The sequence below is a fragment of the Lissotriton helveticus genome, chromosome 3_1 (assembly GCF_964261635.1).
Source record: "Lissotriton helveticus chromosome 3_1, aLisHel1.1, whole genome shotgun sequence".
NCBI lineage: Eukaryota > Metazoa > Chordata > Amphibia > Caudata > Salamandridae > Lissotriton > Lissotriton helveticus.
The window spans coordinates 1537996639-1538009922 of NC_136061.1; positions in this window are offsets into that span (position 1 = coordinate 1537996639).

Consider the following 13284-nt stretch of genomic DNA (forward strand, 5'->3'; position numbering starts at 1 on the left):
GTGAGGGGGTGGAGTGTGTGTGTTTGTCTGTGTGTGTGTGTGTGTATATATATATCACACACGTCATGTGATCAAGTCCGGGAGCACCGGACGAAACGCGTCATGTCTGCATAAGAGAAATAAAAAGAAGCACTTTATTCTTACCTGCCGTGTGGTCCGTGTCCTGATTTCTGGTCGTCCTGGTGGCGATTGAGTCGGGAGTTTGTGAGGATATATATATAGATATATATATATATATATATATATATATAACCAAAAACGCCCAGAAGCTTGAGGCCGCACAGCAGTTTCCATCTCCTCAGAGGCCGTGTCAGCGGAGGTGATTAGTGGCTACCGCATCTCCCCTGCGTGTTTCAGTAATAGGGGGCTTTCAGTGCTCCTCCTTTGGCGGCAGTTCATTTTTAAATCCACCCTGAGATTTGAGGTCTCATTTTGCCTCCGCTGCAGCTAATTATGGACAATTTTTCTCGGCCCTCCATTGAGCCTTGGATGAGACTCTGACGGCTCTGCCGGCTTCATCTCTGAGGAGATGCAAACAGCGGCATCGAAACGCGTCAGGCCATGGACTTCAAAGGGATGTTAAGCTGCCTGCTTGGTTTAAATAGAGTTGTTACTCACCTGCAGTGCTGTGCAGCCTCAAGCTTCTGGGCGTTTTTGGTTACATATTATGCGGCGGTTCCAGGCCGCAGAGGGATCGCACTGACCGAAACTAATGGGCATTAGGAGAGAGGAAGTTTCCTCTTTCCGAAGCTGCAGCGCACCTTTAATGAAGCCGGCAGAGTCTCATCCAAGACTTAATGGAGGGGCGAGAAAAATTGTCCATAATTAGCTGCAGCGGATGTAACCCACTAGAGGGCGTTAATTGGCAAAATGAGACCTCAAATCCCAGCGTGCATTCAAAATTGAACTGCCACCAAAGGAGGAGCACTGAAGCCCCTTATTACGGAAACACGCAGGGGAAATGCGGTAGCCACAAATCACCTCCGCTGACACGGCCTCTGAGGAGATGCAAACAGCGGCATCGAAACGCGTCAGCCCATGGACTTCAAAGGGATGTTAAGCTGCCTGCTTGGTTTAAATAGAGTTGTTACTCACCTGCAGTGCTGTGCGGCCTCAAGCTTCTGGGCGGTTTGGTTATATATATATATATATATATATATATATATATATGAGGCAACCTCCGTCTCCTCGCGCACTCGTTATTCCACGACCACGCCTGCGAACACAGACACGAACCAAACTTTCTTGGATGCTGTTAATCTTTATTCAGCTGTAGCCATAACGTTTCGGCACAAAGCCTTGATCACATATATATATATATGTGACATGCGTGTGTGCGTATATAAATTCACAAAACAAAAAAACAAAGGTTACAGGGACGTTTTAGTTAGGTTCAGATTTAACACGCACAAAACCATAGACATTCAGCTTTTATAGTTAATTTCAAGTAAGGATTATCTTACCCAGTAAGCATCTATTCTTGGCATGTAGAGGTGTAGGTTCACATACTTTGCATACTCCTGCGATCTAATGTTTGGTCCCGATGTTTACAAGTTGTGTTTCTTCAATTAAGTATTTTCTAGTCACAAGGTAAAGTGACTCTTTTCAGTGATAGTGCGCATGGGTATCGACTGCGTTGTTAGAATGTTTTACCGCAAGAGGGTGAGAATGGAGTGAGTGAGTGTAGTACAGAGATGTCCATGTATATGTAATGTAAATATTGAGAACTGAAACAACTACAGGTGCCTGGGGAGGTGGGAGGGCGCATGTGAATCTACAGCTATACGTGGTAAGAACAGATGCTTACTGGGTAAGTAACATAATCCGTTAGAGGCCAATGTGCTGTAGATACACAAGCTTTGCATAGACTAAAAGGCAGTATTCTCCCAAAGCGGTGGCTAACCAGTTGTTTCAAAAAGTGTCTTTAGCACTGCTTGCCCTACATTGGCTTTTTGACGCACTAACATATCCACAGAATAGTGTTTGGTAAATGTGTGTGGTGTGGACCATGTTGCTGCTTTACAAAGGTCAGCTATAGGAATGTTACCTAGAAAGGCCATAGATGCTCCTATTTTTCGCATTGAATGTTACCTAGAAAGGCCATAGATGCTCCTATTTTTAGCATGGAATGCGCTCTAGAAGGTATAGATAAAGTGAGTGAATGAATGAAATTGTACTTGTATAGCGCATGGCTACGCTGAGGCCTCCCAGCGTTGTATGGTAGAAGAGTAAACGAAAGCAGAAGCTGTGATGTTAAGGGAATGTCTTAAAGAGGTGGGTTTTTAAGAGCTTTCGGAAGGCCAATATGTTGTTGTCCCTTTGTAAAATGAGAGGAAGAGTGTTCCAGATCTTTGCAGCATTAAAAGAAAAGGTGTGTCCACCCCATCTGGATCTTGAAATTTTCTTGGGGATTGCCAGGCAGAAGGAGCTGGATCGCAGGGTTCTGTGAGGGGAAATAGGGGGGTGACCAAGGAGTGGATAATAGCTGGACCAGTCTTCCGGATGGCTCTATGAACTAGGCACATAGCTTTAAACTGTATCCTAGCCAGAATAGCGAGCCAGCGGAGACTCCTCAATGCTGGTTTAGCAGATTGCCACCGCGGAATCTGGAGAAGGAGGTGAGCTGCACAGTTCTGAGTTACTTGCAGGTTGTGAATGGTGAATTGAGGAGCACCGAGATATAGGGCGTTCCCATAATCAAGGTGAGAGAGAATAAGGGCCTGTACCATAATTCTTCTCGCCTTGAAGGGGAGGAGGGGAATGATTTTCCGCAACATTCTCATCAGTTCATAACACTGAAAGTTCTTTTAGCTTTAGCATAACATGTTTGAATACATTTGACAATCCATCTTGAAATACCGGATTTAGAGATAGGATTGCCTTTGTGAGGTGTAGCATGTAACATGCTCTGGTGGGAGGCTTTCTTGCTTCTTTAAGAATAGTCATACAATCTGGCTGCAAATTTAAGTATCCAAACCCTTTGCCTCCAGGTTCCCACACCCTCTATCCAAAGTTTGGGCATTTTGAGTTGCCAACTGTAGCAAACAGATCTATTTGTGGGAATCCCCATTGTTGAAAGTATGGAAGAAGAACTTGGGGGTGAAGTTCCCACTTGTTTATTTGTTGCTGCATCCTGCTGAGGTCTGCAATTGGATTGTTCACTCCTGGGAGGTTGTTAGACCTGGGGGTCTCTAGTTGGCAATGGTTATCGCCCTTGTCCAAACAGGGACCCTTACTTCTAAGTCAGGATAAGGGGATAACACTCCTTAATAACCCCTGTTCACCCCCTTGGTAGCTTGGCACGAGCAGTTTAGGCCTATCTCAGAGGCAGTGTGTTAAGCATTTGTGAATATACACAGTAATACAGTGATAACACTACAGATGGACACAACACAGGTTTTATAAAAATAAGTATTCTTTATATAGACTTAAACACAAGACCACAAACGACAAAAATCCACAATACTACACTTAAGACTACTTAAAAGATGATTAAAGTCTCTTAGTTCAAGTTGATGGTAGATGCAACAAAGTTCTCAACAAAGTACCTGGATGCGTAACGCAAAGTAAACAAAAGAACTCGCAGAAGGGGAGATGCGGTGGTTCCGTGACCCGGGAGAACGGTTGCGTCCTTCCTCAATGCTTGCGCAGAGTAGGGGACTCGTCGTGAGCCTTACTGGTGCGGAGGTGATGGGTAGATTCTCGACCTGTTGCGGTGCTCAAGATGGCGCATTGATGCGATGACGATGCGATGATCCAGTTGCGATGCGAGAAGATGGCGCCCTTGATGCGGCGATGCGATGACGATGCGATGACGCCCTGGCAACCTTGCGACGACTCTGTACTTTGGAGCCGCACCAGGCCCTGTGACGCACTTCTCCGGCGATGCGATGCGGACTCTCTCGATGGCGTCACGCTTCTCCGGTGATGCGACAGCAGGCAGCTTCGATGAACACACGCTTCCAGGGAGATGCGACGAAGGCTCGCTGCTCAGGCGTTGCGACGATTTCAGCTGCGGCGACGACACGCTTCTTCTCGACGCGTCGCGCTTCCAGCTCCCAACAGCACGCAAGTAACTGTAGTCAGAATTCCCAGCAAGGAAATTCAGGAAGGAGCTGGAGGTGAAGTCTTTTGGCCCTGAGACTTCAGCAGCAGGCAAGCACAGTTCAAGCCCTTGGAGAATATTCTGTAGTTGAAAGTCCTTAAAAAGTTCCTTCTCCTTTCCCTTGGCAATGAAGCAACCACTGCAGGCCAACACAGCAAACAGCACACTGGCAGAGGGGCAGTCCAACTCCTGCAGCTTCCTTGGTTCTTCTCCTTGGCAGAAAGGTTTCTTGTTCCATCAGTGATCTAAAGTCTGTGGGACTGGGTCCCAATATTTATACCCCAAAATCCTTTGTTCTCTGAAGGCAGAGGCCTCTGCCTAGTTCAAACCAGTTCCTGAGCACTTTGTTGACATGACTCTCCACTTCCTTTCACTGTGCAGGGCAGATACATCAGCCGCCCCACAGGAGGTGGTGCCAGCACAGGGGAGGGAAGATACAGCTCTGGAGCACTCTGTTGACAGAATTCCTCTTCTCCTTTCACTGTGCAGGGCAGAGACATCAGACAAGCCACAGGGGGTGGAGCCAGCATTGTAGAGGGAAGGCCCAGCCCTATTCAGGTCCCAGGTGCACTCTCCCCCTCCCATCTGGATGTAAATCTCCATATTCACCACTGGGCTGTCCCAGACTGTCTCCTAGAATTTCCCCAGCCCTGTCACACACAAACCCAGACAAGGAATACACAACTCGGCAGAGGCGGTCTCAAATGGTTAGGCAAGCAAATACCTGCTTTCTAAAAGTGGTATTTGCAAACACAGAATATTAAAATAAACTTTACTAAAAGATGTATTTTATTATTCTGAGTTAAGGCATACTAAATTCGAATTTCTACCATGTTCCCTGAGTCCGTTAGCATTATAAGAATGTGATAATCTTCACTGCCCATTCTGGCCTATGAGAACAGGTAGCCTTCAATAGTGAACAAGCATTGAAAATGCAATAGGTCTCGCAATAGAAGAGTTTGACCTTTTTCGTTTTGCAAATGGATGAGTGGCGTTGCGTGGATGAGTGGCATTGCGTGGATGAGTGGCGTTGTGTGGATGAATGGCGTTGCGTGGATGAGTGGCGTTGCGTGGATGAGTGGCGTGTGTGAGTGGCTTTGCGTGTGTGAGTGGTGTTGCGTGTGTGAGTGCCGTTACGTGTGTGAGTGGCGTTGCGTGTGTGAGTGGCGTTGCGTCGATGAGTGGCGTTGCGTCGATGAGTGGCGTTGCGTGTGTGAGTGGCATTGCGTGTGTGAGTGGCGTTGCGTGTGTGAGTGGCGTTGCGTGTGTGAGTGGCATTGCGTGTGTGAGTGGCGTTGCGTGTGTGAGTGGTGTTGCGTGTGTGAGTGGCGTTGCGTGTGTGAGTGGCGTTGCGTGTGTGAGTGGCGTTGCGTGTGTGAGTGGCGTTGCGTGTGTGAGTGGCGTTGCGTGTGTGAGTGGCATTGCGTGTGTGAGTGGCGTTGCGTGTGTGAGTGGCGTTGCGTGTGTGAGTGGCGTTGCGTGGATGAGTGGGGTTGGAATGCAATAGGTCTCGCATTAGAAAAGTTGTAGTTATTGGTCTAGTAAATGACATATCTTATTTATTTTTTGGTTGTTAAAATTGCTAAATTGATGGCTTTGTCATTTACAATGCCAATAGTTATAACTTTCGCGAATGTGACACCTATAGCATTTGGAATGCAACATGTTTTGTATTTACGTGACTTATATGGCAGCTCTGGTCGTTATGCCACATCTCTAGAGAGCAGGAGAGTGCAGCAGGGGAGAGAAGCACAGCAATGCAATAGGTCTCGCATTAGAAAAGTTTGAGCTATTGGTATTGTAAAGGACACATTTTTTATGTATGTGCTTGTTTTGAAAATAGCGTAATTAATAGCTTTGTTTTTTACAATGCCAATAGTTTTATCTTCCGCAAATGTGACACCTATTGTAACACAATATGTGTTGTGAGGGTGGGTGAGGGTGAGGTGTTGATGGTGAGGTGTTGAGGGTGAGTGAGGGTAAGGTGTTGAGGGTGAGTGAGGGTGAGGAGTTGAGGGTGAGTGTGAGGGTGAGTGAGGGTGAGGGTGAGGTGTTGAGTGTGAGGCATTGAGGGTGAGTGAGGGTGAGGGTGAGTGAGGGTGAGGGGTTGAGGGTGAGTGAGGGTGAGGTGTTGAGGGTGAGTGAGGGTGAGGGTGAGGGTGAGTGAGGGTGAGGGTGAGGCGTTGAGGGTGAGTGATGGTGGGGGTGAGGGTGAGTGAGGGTGAGGGTGAGGGATTGAGGGTTATTGAGGGTGAGGGTGAGTGAGGGTGAGGGTGAGTGAGGGTTTGAGGGTGAGTGAGGGTGAGTGAGTTTGATGGTGAGTGAGGAGTTGAGGGTGAGGAGTTGAGGGTGAGTGAGGGTGAGTGAGAGTGAGTGAGAGTGAGGGGTTGAGGGTGAGGTGTTGAGGGTGAGTGAGGGTGAGGGTGAGGTGTTGAGGGTGAGTGAGGGTGATTGAGGGTGAGTGAGGGTGAGGGTGAGGGTGAGTGAGGGTGAGGTGTTGAGGGTGAGTGAGGGTGAGGGTGAGTGTGGGTGAGGGTGAGTGAGGGTGAGGGTGAGTGAGGGTGAGGATGAGGGTGAGGGTGAGTGAGGGTGAGGAGTTGAGGGTGAGTGAGGGTGAGGGTGATGAGGGTGAGGGTGAGTTGTTGAGGGTGAGTGAGGGTGAGGTGTTGAGGGTGAGTGAGGGTGAGGGTGAGTGAGGGTGAAGGTGAGTGAGGGTGAGGTGTTGAGGGTGAGTGAGGGTGAGGGATTATTGAGGGTGAGGGATTATTGAGGGTGAGTGAGGGTGAGGGTGAGTGAGGATGAGGGTGAGTGAGGGTGAGGGCTTGAGGATGAGGAGTTGAGGGTGAGTGAGGGTGAGGGTGAGTGAGGCTGTGGGGTTGAGGGTGAGTGAGGGTGAGGTGTTGAGGGCGAGTGAGGGTGAGTGACGGTGAGGCGTTGAGGGTGAGTGAGGGTGAGGGTGGGTGAGGGTGAGGAGTTGAGGGTGAGGGTGAGGGTGAGGGTGAGTGAGGGTGAGGGTGAGGTGTTGAGTGAGAGTGAGGGTGAGTGAGAGTGAGGGTGAGTGAGGGGTTGAGGGTGAGGAGTTGAGGGTGAGTGAGGGTGAGGTGTTGAGGGTGAGTGAGGGTAAGGGTGAGTGAGGTTGATGGTGAGTGAGGGTGAGGGTGAGGGTGAGTGAGGGTGAGTGAGGGTGAGGGTGAGTGAGGGTGAGTGTGAGTGAGGGTGAGTGTGAGTGAGGGTGAGGGGTTGAGGATGAGGAGTTGAGGGTGAGTGAGGGTGAGGGTGAGTGACGGTGAGGGTGAGTGACGGTGAGGCGTTGAGGGTGAGCGAGGGTGAGGGTGAGTGAGGGTGAGGGTGTTGTGAGGGTGAGGGTGTTGTGAGGGTGAGGGTGAGGGTGTAAGGGTGAGTGAAGGGGTGTGAGGGTGAGGGTGTGTGAGGGTGTGTGCGGTTGAGGGCATGTGAGGGTGAGGGTGTGAGTGTTGTGAGGGGTGAGGGTAAGTGAGGGGGTGATGGTGTGTGAGGGTGAGGGGATGAGGGTGTGAGGGTGAGGGTGTGAGGGTGAGGGTGAGTGAGGGTGGGTGAGGGTGTGAGGCTTATTGAGAATGTGTGTGGGTGTGTGAGGATGTGTGAGAGTGTGTGAGGGCGGGTGTGTGTGAGGGTGGGGGTGTGTGAGGGTGGGGGCATGTGAGGGTGTGTGGTTGAGGTCATGAGGGTGAGTGAGGGTGTGAGGGTGAGTGAGGATGTGTGAGGTTGAGGGTGTGAAGGTGTGTGAGGGAGGGTGGGGGTGGGTGAGGGTGTGTGAGTGTGAGGGTGTGTGAGGGTGTTTGTGTGTTGTGTATTTGTGTGATTGTGGTGTGTGTGCTTGTGTGTGTGTGTAGTTGTTGGTGTATCTTTGTTGTATTATATGTTTTGGAAATGTTAAAGTGTGACTGTCCCATAATTATATTAACGTACTTAAGTTATTGCGTTCTAGTTTTTTTTGGGAATCCCGTACTATTTTGATTGACGTCCGTGTCAGCCAATGAGATTTCAAAATCCTCTCACGTTGCGTAACAATTTACTCGCGTCTAATTGGAAATCCCCATATTGTTGAAAGCGGGTCCCGTGTAAGGAGTGTTGGCTTCGTTGTCTGTTCCGTGCATCGTTCGACCGGTAAGTTGTTTTTTGTTGTTTGTTTTGTGTGTGTATAGTGTTATGAATTATTCGATTTGTTGTTTCCTATTAGTTTTATTGGCATAGTAGTGTCTTTGTTTTGCAACGAAGGATGTTTATTTTGAATTGTCGGCTCTTTATGTATGTAATGCATTGTATCCTATTGTTCAGATCTAATTTTTAAAATGTTTGCTTTTGGTTAGTAGTTGTGTTAATAATTAGAGCAGTGTTTTTTTTGTGTAATTGTGTAGTATGTTGTATATCTGCGTGAATATTTTATATTGTTTCAACTCTACGTTCTGTTATTTCAGTTATTATTAAATGTATGTTTGTATAGCTTTTTATTTTGATGTGTATGTAAATTTCGTGCTGTGGTTTGTGATACTTCCTCTTCGTTAATAATCAATGCAATGTCTCCGCTTTGTGTTACGATGTATTTTTAAAGCAATATTGTCTTCTTATATATGCTTTCTCCATGTTGCTATCAGAATTCTGACTTATGTCCACATTACTGTAGAGTAGCGAATTTTTGTTTTTGTATATTTGATGTCATTTCGTGTGAATAAATGCTCGTGTTATATGCGTACGGCTTTTTGTGTAACTCTTGACAATTGTGTTTAATCCGTCCCATTCCCCGGGTGAATAATGCTTATTTATTCCCCCAATAAAAAGTAGGCTGTTTCACATTTGTGTTTGTACATCCTCGCTTCCTGCCAGATATTTTTTCGTTGTTTTGTTGGTGTTATATTGTCCGAATCATTTTTGTTTTGTGACCTGAAGCCTGATAAACATCCTTGCATGCTGTAGCTCACATTTGGGAAGTAGATTTTGTGTCTAACGTATCTGATGCACGACTCCGTTGACCCCCTTTGTTTTTAATTTCGTCCTAAAATTTGTTTATGTCTCAGAAAATGGCATAAAATTTATCAATTTGTTAAATGCACAATCATTTTTTTTAATAGGGTGGAATAGGAGGCTATTTTTTGAGTCTTTACTTATATTGTGTTTTGTTTAGTTTAATTTGATTGTTTATTTGGCTGGTGGATTAGGATGGCGTATTTTTCCGTTGGATTTTGTTTTCTAGGATGTATTTCTGTTGCGTATCTTGAGGGTGTATTTGGAGGGTGAATTCGGCTGTTAGTTTATTAGGGTGGATTAGGACTCTGGATTTCTATGTTGGAGTTAGTGTGGATTAGGATGGTTTATTTCTATTCTTCCTTTGGATGCTGTATTTGTGTGTGTGTGTGTGTGTGAGGGTGAGTGAGGGTGTGTGAAGCTGAGGGTGTGTGACGGTGTGTGAGGGTGTGTGAGCGTCAGTGAGTGTGTTTGCTGCATGTCTGATGCTTGTGGATGTCTGATGCTTGTGGATGTCTGTTGCTTGTGGATGTCTGTTGCTTGTGGATGTCTGTTGCTTGTGGATGTCTGTTGCTTGTGGATGCCTGATGCTTGTGGATGCCTGATGCTTGTGGATGCCTGATGCTTGTGGATGCCTGATGCTTGTGGATGCCTGATGCTTGTGGATGTCTGATGCTTGTGGATGTCTGATGCTTGTGGATGTCTGATGCTTGTGGATGTCTGATGCTTGTGGATGTCTGATGCTTGTGGATGTCTGTTGCTTGTGGATGTCTGTTGCTTGTGGATGTCTGTTGCTTGTGGATGTCTGTTGCTTGTGGATGTCTGCTGCTTGTGATGCTTGTGGATGTCTGACGCTTGTGGATGCCTGACGCTTGTGGATGCCTGATGCTTGTGGATGCCTGATGCTTGTGATGCTTGTGGATGTCTGATACTTGTGGATGTCTGATGCTTGTGGATGTCTGATGCTTGTGGATGTCTGATGCTTGTGATGCTTGTGGATGTCTGATGCTTGTGGATGTCTGATACTTGTGATGCTTGTGGATGTCTGATGCTTGTGGATGTCTGATGCTTGTGGATGTCTGATGCATGTGGATGTCTGATGCTTGTGATGCTTGTGGATGTGTGATGCTTGTGGATGTCTGTTGCTTGTGGATGTCTGATGCTTGTGGATGTCTGATGCTTGTGGATGTCTGATGCTTGTGGATGTCTGATGCTTGTGGATGTCTGATGCTTGTGGATGTCTGTTGCTTGTGGATGTCTGTTGCTTGTGGATGTCTGTTGCTTGTGGATGTCTGATGCTTGTGGATGTCTGATGCTTGTGGATGTCTGATGCTTGTGGATGTCTGATGCTTGTGGATGTCTGTTGCTTGTGGATGTCTGATGCTTGTGGATGTCTGTTGCTTGTGGATGTCTGTTGCTTGTGGATGTCTGTTGCTTGTGGATGTCTGTTGCTTGTGGATGTCTGATGCTTGTGGATGTCTGTTGCTTGTGGATGTCTGTTGCTTGTGGATGTCTGTTGCTTGTGGATGTCTGTTGCTTGTGGATGTCTGTTGCTTGTGGATGTCTGTTGCTTGTGGATGTCTGATGCTTGTGGATGTCTGACGCTTGTGGATGTCTGACGCTTGTGGATGTCTGCTGCTTGTGATCCTTGTGGATGTCTGACGCTTGTGGATGTCTGATGCTTGTGGATGTCTGATGCTTGTGGATGTCTGATGCTTGTGGATGTCTGTTGCTTGTGGATGTCTGTTGCTTGTGGATGTCTGTTGCTTGTGGATGTCTGTTGCTTGTGGATGTCTGTTGCTTGTGGATGTCTGTTGCTTGTGGATGTCTGTTGCTTGTGGATGTCGGCTGCTTGTGATGCTTGTGGATGTCTGACGCTTGTGGATGTCTGACGCTTGTGGATGCCTGACGCTTGTGGATGCCTGATGCTTGTGGATGCCTGATGCTTGTGATGCTTGTGGATGTCTGATGCTTGTGGATGTCTGATGCTTTTGGATGTCTGATGCTTGTGGATGTCTGATGCTTGTGGATGTCTGATGCTTGTGATGCTTGTGGATGTCTGATGCTTGTGGATGTCTGATGCTTGTGGATGTCTGATGCTTGTGATGCTTGTGGATGTCTGATGCTTGTGGATGTCTGCTGCTTGTGATGCTTGTGGATGTCTGTTGCTTGTGGATGTCTGTTGCTTGTGGATGTCTGTTGCTTGTGGATGTCTGTTGCTTGTGGATGTCTGTTGCTTGTGGATGTCTGCTGCTTGTGATGCTTGTGGATGTCTGACGCTTGTGGATGTCTGACGCTTGTGGATGCCTGACGCTTGTGGATGCCTGACGCTTGTGGATGCCTGACGCTTGTGGATGCCTGACGCTTGTGGATGTCTGATGCTTGTGTGAGTGTGTGTGAGGGTGTGTGTGTGAGGGTTAGTGAGGGTGAGTGTGTTGTAAGGGTGGGGGGGTGAGGGGGGGTGTGAGTGAGGGTGAGGGTGTGTGAGGGTGTTTGTGTGTTGTGTATTTGTGTGATTGTGGTGTGTGTGCTTGTGTGTGTGTGTAGTTGTTGGTGTATCTTTGTTGTATTATATGTTTTGGAAATGTTAAATAGCAGAAGTGTGACTGTCCCATAATTATATTAACGTATTTAAGTTATTGCGTTCTAGGTTTTTTTTTTGGAATCCCGTACTATTTTGATTGACGTCCGTGTCAGCCAATGAGATTTCAAAATCCTCTCACGTTGCGTAACAATTTACTCGCGTCTAATTGGAAATCCCCATATTGTTGAAAGCGGGTCCCGTGTAAGGAGTGTTGGCTTCGTTGTCTGTTCCGTGCATCGTTCGACAGGTAAGTTGTTTTTTGTTGTTTGTTTTGTGTGTGTATAGTGTTATGAATTATTCGATTTGTTGTTTCCTATTAGTTTTATTGGCATAGTAGTGTCTTTGTTTTGCAACGAAGGATGTTTATTTTGAATTGTCGGCTCTTTATGTATGTAATGCATTGTATCCTATTGTTCAGATCTAATTTTTAAAATGTTTGCTTTTGGTTAGTAGTTGTGTTAATAATTAGAGCAGTGTTTTTTTTGTGTAATTGTGTAGTATGTTGTATATCTGCGTGAATATTTTATATTGTTTCAACTCTACGTTCTGTTATTTCAGTTATTATTAAATGTATGTTTGTATAGCTTTTTATTTTGATGTGTATGTAAATTTCGTGCTGTGGTTTGTGATACTTCCTCTTCGTTAATAATCAATGCAATGTCTCCGCTTTGTGTTACGATGTATTTTTAAAGCAATATTGTCTTCTTATATATGCTTTCTCCATGTTGCTATCAGAATTCTGACTTATGTCCACATTACTGTAGAGTAGCGAATTTTTTTTTTTGTATATTTGATGTCATTTCGTGTGAATAAATGCTCGTGTTATATGCGTACGGCTTTTGTGTAACTCTTGACAATTGTGTTTAATCCGTCCCATTCCCCGGGTGAATAATGCTTATTTATTCCCCCAATAAAAAGTAGGCTGTTTCACATTTGTGTTTGTACATCCTCGTCCTCGCTTCCTGCCAGATATTTTTTCGTTGTTTTGTTGGTGTTATATTGTCCGAATCATTTTTGTTTTGTGACCTGAAGCCTGATAAACATCATTGCATGCTGTAGCTCACATTTGGGAAGTAGATTTTGTGTGTAACGTATCTGATGCACAACTCCGTTGACCCCCTTTGTTTTTAATTTCGTCCTAAAATTTGTTTATGTCTCAGAAAATGGCATAAAATTTATCAATTTGTTAAATGCACAATCATTTTTTTTATGGGGTGGAATAGGAGGCTATTTTTTGAGTCTTTACTTGTATTGTGTTTTGTTTAGTTTAATTTGATTGTTTATTTGGCTGGTGGATTAGGATGGCTATTTTTCCTTTGGATTTTGTTTTCTAGGATGTATTTCTGTTGCGTATCTTGAGGGTGTATTTGGAGGGTGAATTCGGCTGTTAGTTTATTAGGGTGGATTAGGACTCTGGATTTCTATGTTGGACTTAGAGTGTGGATTAGGATGGTTTATTTCTATTCTTCCTTTGGATGCTGTATGTGTGTGTGTGTGTGTGTGTGTGTGAGGGTGAGTGAGGGTGTGTGAAGCTGAGGGTGTGTGACGGTGTGTGAGGGTGTGTGAGCGTCAGTGAGTGTGTTTGCTGCATGTC